General features: G+C 46.5%; 1 long non-coding RNA gene across 1 annotated transcript; it reads left to right on the top strand.

Annotated features, from left to right (window-relative positions):
- The first annotated feature begins 1,148 nt into the window (after window positions 1-1,148).
- LOC130206530 (uncharacterized) lies at window positions 1,149-2,304 on the top strand. The gene is made up of 3 exons (XR_008834138.1): window positions 1,149-1,217; window positions 1,429-1,576; window positions 1,959-2,304. It is a non-coding gene; the product is annotated as an uncharacterized LOC130206530 (long non-coding RNA).
- The last annotated feature ends 5,372 nt before the right edge of the window (window positions 2,305-7,676 follow it).

Genomic DNA, 7,676 nt, shown 5'->3' with positions numbered 1-7,676 from the left:
ACGTCGTCCCGTCTCCGTGTCATCAGTGCCATAACGTCCGAGACGTTACAATAGGATAAAATGTCATCAGAATTTTTTGTTAGCTTATTTGAAAAGTAAAGCCTGTGAGTTACATGATAGCTCGCGAATTTGTGGGTTAGGGTCATTTTCTCACGTTGTTCGGTTAGCAAGCACATGTGTTTTACTCTAAATTGAATGGTGTACAATTCAGTTGTCCCCAAACTCCGGCCCGCCTCCACATTTGGCCCGGCCCCCTGAACAATACCAGAGACGCGTTCCGATTTATTTATTTTTTTCACCTGGCCCGCTGCCGTTGAGATTGCAGTGAGACTCGGAGAAAATGTGAAGTGGTGCTCTTCGCAATAAAACATCTTTGATGGGACGTGTCGCGTCTCGGCCAATCAGCGTTCAGATGTCGACAGCGTTTGGGAAGTTAGGTTAGCTTGAATGTTAGCCCGCTACATTTACTGCTGTCACGCTGCACGGTGTATCGATACTAACAGAGTACCCGTAGGTTAAAAACAATGTGATTTAGCATATTTTTAGTATCGATACTTCATTAAAAGAGCACACGATCAGTGCGCACGCGCTGCCCCGCTCCGTTAAATGATGTCTGCACGCGCAGCGCTCACGGCGAGTGGCGTTTTATTTAACTTGCTGTCCGGTTAGTTAGCATGTGGTATTTTAATTCACCTGCTTCCCAGTTAGTAATGATGTCTGTTTTGTTACACCTGCTATTTGGTTAGCAAACACATGTGTTTTACTCTGAATTGAGTCCTGTACATTGACCGTTTTCGCTCTGCTGTTCGATTAGCAAGCTTGAGTGTTTTACTTCTATTTTGATCTGCAGTTTGGTTCGCAGGTATATACTTCTACTGACATTCCTTCAGGGCCAGTGTGTTGGACTAGCATCATACAAACCTTATAGACCTGTCATTTACGTAACTTGTTGCTGCTATAGAGTTGGCCATTATTTTGTTCACCCGATTTACTTATCAGAGCAGCATAGACAACATGTGTACAATACAAATGGAATAAGTCAAGGTGGACAATGGATTATGAATGTTAATGAATGACTTTGGAAATAGATGTGCAAAAGCTAATAAAAATAACCTTTTCATGTCATGTAGGATGCAGGCTGTTCGAGTGAAATACAGTGATCAACAAAAATATCTGTTTTGAGGGCCAAGTTACCTACACATTGTTTTTGGAAAGTGGTGAGTGGAAAACCTAATGAATTTCAGTCTAACACAGTAAACATACTGAAGCTGTCAGTTTGGGGGCATGGTGCAAATATTAATGAACTATTACTAAGGAGAATATATACCTTAACTGTTGAGGTTTATATTGCTTAATTTATTAAATGTCTCTTGTTCTGGAGTTTATATTAAATTTGAAGTGCATTTTTTTTTTTTTTTATGTTCACAGCTTCCAAGAAGTTCAGCATCCCAACCTTGGACAAAGAGTCGTTGATGACACAAAGACTGAGGTTGATGAAGAGGTCTTTGATTTCCTTATGAAAAAACAAAACCTGGTGTGCTCGAGATTTGTCTCGCACAAGGTCCAAATCTAGATGGTAAGTTTCTTAGTGTCATTCATTTTTTCTTTTTTAATGAGCAGGGTAGTGTAGAGTGGATAGTGAAAGGGAGAGAGATTGGGGGAATGATGATCAGTACAGTCAGGAATTGATCATGATCACTGCATTGGGCATTGCCAACATGGACCATGTGCTTAACCACGTAGCCACTGAGCACACCAGTGTCATTCATTCTTTGAGTCTTGGCGAGCCAAACATGTTCTATTTATGACAAGCAGATACATCTGCTGAATTGTTTGTTCATTATAGTTCCAATAATCTTTGTTTGTGTGATATTTTTTTGGTAGTTACTGTAATACTTTTGGCAATTGTATGGTTTTAGTGTTAATCACACCAGCTGAATGTTTACATGGTTTGACAGATTGCCTGAGTTCCCCTGCAAGCAGCTCCTTTACCAGCTCCAGTGGGGATATTGAAGGGGACTCTGATGACACCGTAATATTGCAGTGCAGTCCTGCCACAAGACAGAGAGCTGAAAACACCTCTCTTGCCAAAGTAAGCAATGCCGATTGCACTACACGCTTTCAGAAAGTTTACATTTTAAACAATTAATCGATTTGTTGTTTGGTCAATAAAATGTCAGTTTCCCAAACCGCAAGATGACGTCCTCAAATGTCTGGTTTTGTCCACAAACCAAAGGGATATTGAGTCCATTGTCATAAAGGAACAAAGAAACCAGAAATATTAACATTTAAGAAGCTGAAATCTTAAAAGTTTTTTTTTCTTTCAAAAAACCCTACTCAAACCGATTATTCGATTATCAAAATAGTTGATTAATTTTTGTTTGATTAATTGTTGCAGCTCTACATAGAAGTCTTGTAGGATGGGACAGTGACATGTCTTCCATTTTGATCCTTGTGCACCTGCTGCTGCCGTCACCTCTTGGCCGCAAGAGACCAGGAAAGCTCCCCGCCAGACAAGCCAGTGAGAATCTTGCGAAGTTCATCAAGGCAAGGCTGCCATTCGGGAAACATCACTAGCTATATCACATCACATTCTTTTGTTGTTTAAAAAAAAAAGAAGATGTTTTCTCAAACTTTTTCTTCTGTCACAGACAGGGACCAGCATCCAGGGGCATCTCGATGGAATCGCAGACAGCCTTCAACCATACCTGCTTGCAGTGGGAACTCAGAGGAATGTGATTCACAAGTACTTCATTGTCATTGACAAACATGTAATATCTTGTAAGTCATCTGGCTCTCCTGCTTGTTTTGATGAGCTTTTCAAAGCTCACTTTGTCTTTGGCACTTCGTACAACCACGATCTCGTCAATGTGTACAACTTCCTTCAGACAACCATTTATGAAATCGATATTGATACAACCAAGGTGAATCCTAGAGTTGCAGAGTTGAGGGCTCGGATGCTGCGTTGAGTAGATTTTTGTCTTTTTCTGAGGTATTCTGAAATATTGTGTTTCATTTGTAAGAACTCCCAGACAAATGCTAATTTAGTTGTATGTGTTCAAATTCATTGTGACATGCTAGTTTTTCATAAGATCCACCATGTTGTTGTGAAGGATGAGACATTGTTTTTTGCTACTTTTTTATCACTTCAAACGGTGTATCTCAACGAGCATTTTAATACATTTCAAGTTTTGTACACAACAGACGGACCTCATATTGTGTTTGTCAATGATCTTTTCTGTCACAAAGCATTCGATTTACAGGTGTCTTGCAGTCATCATGACTCCAGTTTTTATATTGTGCCATACTGTTTCCTGTGAACACTTAATAAAGTAAAGGTGTCAGTTAAGGTATTGGGTTCTGATCTATTTATTTCACCTTTTTAACATTTTTGCAGTGTATAATGACTGAGTGTAAAAAGTTATATAGCGAGTAAAATTCTGTTCTATTCATAATAAAGTTAAACTCTTTAGAGTAACATTCACTTCATAATAAATTCTATTTGGAGTAAAATTATGTACCTTTTATAATTTTGATTTCTGTATTGAGTAAAATTCAGTTCTTTACAGAGTAAAACTAGGGTAGAGTTGTTTCTATTTTATGCTAAATGGAGTGAATTATCATCAGGTAGAGTAAAATTCAGTTCTATACAGAGTAAAACTAGGGTAGAGTTGTTTCTATATTATGCTAAATGGAGTGAATTATCATCAGGTAGAGTAAAATTCAGTTCTTTACAGAGTAAAACTAGGGTAGAGTTGTTTTTATTTTATGCTACACGGAGTGAATTATCATCAGGTAGAGTACAATTCAGTTCTATACAGAGTAAAACTAGGGTAGAGTTGTTTTTATTTTATGCTACACGGAGTGAATTATCATCAGGTAGAGTAAAATTCTTGCACTAAATAGAGTAAATTTAACTCTGAAAGTTTAACTCTGTCATAAGAGTAACTTTTACTCTATTTGGACTGGGACCAAATGTTGTCTTTTTTAGAGTAACATTTTATTCAATTTGAGTACAATTTACTCAGCCAATTTTACTGTGTAGTTAACAAATAGATTTTCTATTAATAGTTAGAATTCATTTTCATTATATCATTTCTTTTTGAACAAGTTACCCTTGATTAATATCAAAACAAATAAATGAAGGAAAAATGTACCTCATCGTATATAATTCATCACTGTTATATATATTTTTTTGCAAATCAACAGAATTGTTACTAACCCTACTAATCTTTCAGCTCGCTTTGGTGTTTTGGTACACTACCTAATCAGAACCACTCAAACAAATACAGGACTTTCATCCAGGGCCACTGTTCTATTTCATCCTTCCTGACCGCCAGAGGCGGTGCTTAGCACTGGATATCTTCCGTCTTGCGCATAGCAGGTCGAGTATTAATAACGACAAAGTCACCCGTGACCTCGGATGACCCGCCCACCGGGTATAAGTTCCGGTGTCATCCCGAGATCAGTTCTTTTTCATCTTCTCGCAAACGCAGGCTAACGGAATTACTACGTTAGCATCAGCTAAAGCTGAAGTTTAACTGAAGCTCGTCGCGGGGAGCCTTGTGACCAAATGGTCGGAGTTGCGATCCGTCGCCCTCCAGAGGCTGCGACGAGCTCTCCTCTGAGGAGGAGGACGTTGCGTTTCTCTACGGCGGACCGTCGAGGCGGACCGGAGAACGGACGGGTCTTTCTCGGTCTTCACCAGAGCACCTTCACCGCGAAGCTTCAATCGGGTGAGATCGAATACAATTGTTGTCTATGATGGCATATCCCACAGGAGCAGAGCTCTCGTTCCTGCTAACTGTGTGCTAACGAGAGCGCGTCCGCTCGGTGTCGCCAGGCTGCTACACCGGCGCGACCGGCTCTCTGTAGCGATTGGGATAGCGTGTGTGTTGACTTTGGTAGCATTGCCGCCGTGCATAGCTAGCAGTGTGTCCACTCAGGCTAATGGAGCCTACGCTAAATCCGACAGCTACCTCCTGTTGCACAGGACCTCGGCCCAAGTAGCGGAGTGCTCTCGCGCAGGCTACTGTTGGGCGATTACAGCGCTAACGAGAGCGCGTCCGCTCGTTGCGGCTGGATGCCACACTGCTACACCGCGACCGGCTTCCAGTGAGCAGAGCGTCCCGCTCAGGCTCACCGGTGGGACGCTAAGGAGGCTATAAGTCGATACTGATGCATACGTGCACATGTACCTCCATGACATCGCTGCTGTTGCAGCTAGCAGAGCGTCTCCACTCAGGCTAACTAATGCCACGTTAATGCTGACAGCTACCAGACGAGTGAAGTGTGTCCTCACTCTCTCATTAGACATGCTGTTTTCTGACCCGTGCTCACGGGATCAGCGTCTACAGTAGCGCAGAGCTCTCGCTCAGGCTTACTGGGAGGACACCAGTAAGTACAGTGGTCATACTAGTGGAGAGGGTCCTCGAAGAGACCTGCCCTCTCACTACGACTGTTTTCACAGGACCTGCTCCCCCGTAGCACAGGCTTTCGCCCAGGCTACTCGTGGGATGCTTGTAATTGAAGCTACTGTATTGAAGAGGTGTCCTCGCTCTTGTCTCCGTCCTGCTCGACAGGACCTGGGCCACAGTAGCGGAGTGCTACTGCTGCGACCCTAGCTGCTCCAGCTACCGTACTAGTGAGGCCAGTGGTGGCTCTACCCTCACTAGACAGGCTGTCTCCGTCCTGCTCCACAGGACCTGGGCCACAGTAGCGGAGTGTTACTGCTGCGACCCTTGCTGCCACAGCTACCGTACTAGTGAGGCCAGTTGTGGCTCTACCCTCACTAGACGGGCTGTCTCCGTCCTGCTCCACAGGACCTGGGCCACAGTAGCTGAGTGCTACTGCTGCGACCCCCAGCAGCCACAGCTACCGTGCTAGTGAGGACAGCGGTGGTTTTGGGACACCCTCACTTCACTAGACGGACTGTCTCCGTCCTGCTCCACAGGACCTGGGCCACAGTAGCGGAGTGCTACTGCTGCGACCCTAGCTGCTACAGCTACCGTACTAGCGAGGCCAGCGTCCGCGCTCTACCCTCGCTAGACGGGCTGTCTCCGTCCTGCTCCACAGGACCTGGGCCACAGTAGCGGAGTGCTACTGCTGCGACCCTAGCTGCTACAGCTACCGTACTGGTGAGGCCAGCGTCCGCGCTCGACCCTCGCTAGACGGGCTGTCTCCGTCCTGTCCTACAGGACCTGGGCCACAGTAGCGGAGTGCTACTGCTGCGACCCTAGCTGCTACAGCTACCGTACTAGTGAGGCCAGTGGTGGCTGATACCCTCACTAGACGGGCTGTCTCCGTCCTGCTCCACAGGACCTGGGCTGCAGTAGCGGAGTGCGCTCGCTCTGGCTACTGCTAGGACCCCAACAGACAGGTCAGGTCAGCTCCAGGCCAGCCGACCAGTTGCAAGCGCCGGCTAGGAGCCGCAGGGGCTACCCTAGCAGTTCAATCGGGCATGCTAGCTTATAGAGTAGGTCTGCTGACCGCAGAACTAGCTCAGATAAGTCGCCACCCTAGTGCAGGGAGGACTGAAGCATCAGATCCACCCACGGCTGATCCATTCCCAAGGGAGGACATCCCAGTGGCAGTGTCCACCAATCTCCTTACTGGAGGACGGGGACAAGCGGCCCTGCACGCTTCTGGGCCTGGTTCCCATTCCTCAGGCCATAGCCCCTTGTAGGGGGCAGTCGACGGCCCCATCGGGTTCGTCATTCGCAGGGCACAGGAACTGCTGGATATACAGCAGCTGGAACCCCACGCACGCTAGTGCATTCTTCAGGGGCATTCCCGGCCCTGCCACCTTTTCAGTCTCCCCTCCAGAGACTGAGGGGTTACCATCTTATGACAGATCACCGAACCCTGGCGTCCATGCAGGACATGGCCAAATGTGGCCTTCGTCCCATGCCATCCATTGAGCTGACTATCGCATCCATCGGTTTTTTCCAAGGGGACTCCGAGGCGGATGACCGGTGCCCTCGGCCCAGTCGGTTCTCAGGTGACCATTTTACCGTGCTTACTACACGGCAACTCCCCTCCTATGTCATACTTGACTACAGCCTCAGTGATGCATCACTGCAGGCGTTTGCACTTACGACAAGAGAACCTGGGCGCCTAATTGCTCTCCAGATTTCAGACCAGCTGTGTGGCGGCGCAGGCACCCTTGTCGGAGGCATGTAGGAACAACCTCCCTACTGTCCCAGTGAAATCAGGGGACCTGCTCTACAGGCGCAGCAGCGCGGTGCAAGCCGGTTAGACCAGGCAGCAGTTATCTGGTCTTCAGGACCGTGTCCACACCCCGCAGACTCGGGGGCGCCACGTCTTGACTTTCTCATGCTGAGCACAGCAGACATCCTTCGTGTGGTCTCCAGAGGAGATCGGCTAACGTCTGTCGACTTAAGGGAGGCCTTTTGTCAGGTTCCTAGAATGCTTCACAGACGGTTGCTCTGTTTCGCTTTCCAAAGCCGTTATTCCCAGGCTTCTTCCATATGGACTTCCCCAGGAGATTTTACAAAAGGCGTTACTGCCGCCCTGCAATCACCAGGGCGTGAGGAAACTGCCATCCTGGACGATCTGGCTGATATGTGCGCCATACCCATTTAGGGCCACACAGTGCATTACTTGCACTCTCTCTCACGCCGCCCGGTTGGGCCTTCGTGAACAAACAACTGTCT

The sequence above is a fragment of the Pseudoliparis swirei genome, chromosome 16 (genome assembly GCF_029220125.1).
Source record: "Pseudoliparis swirei isolate HS2019 ecotype Mariana Trench chromosome 16, NWPU_hadal_v1, whole genome shotgun sequence".
Classification (NCBI taxonomy): Eukaryota; Metazoa; Chordata; class Actinopteri; order Perciformes; family Liparidae; genus Pseudoliparis; species Pseudoliparis swirei.
Note: the sequence above shows the minus strand (reverse complement) of the source record. Positions and strands in the feature narration are given on the sequence as shown.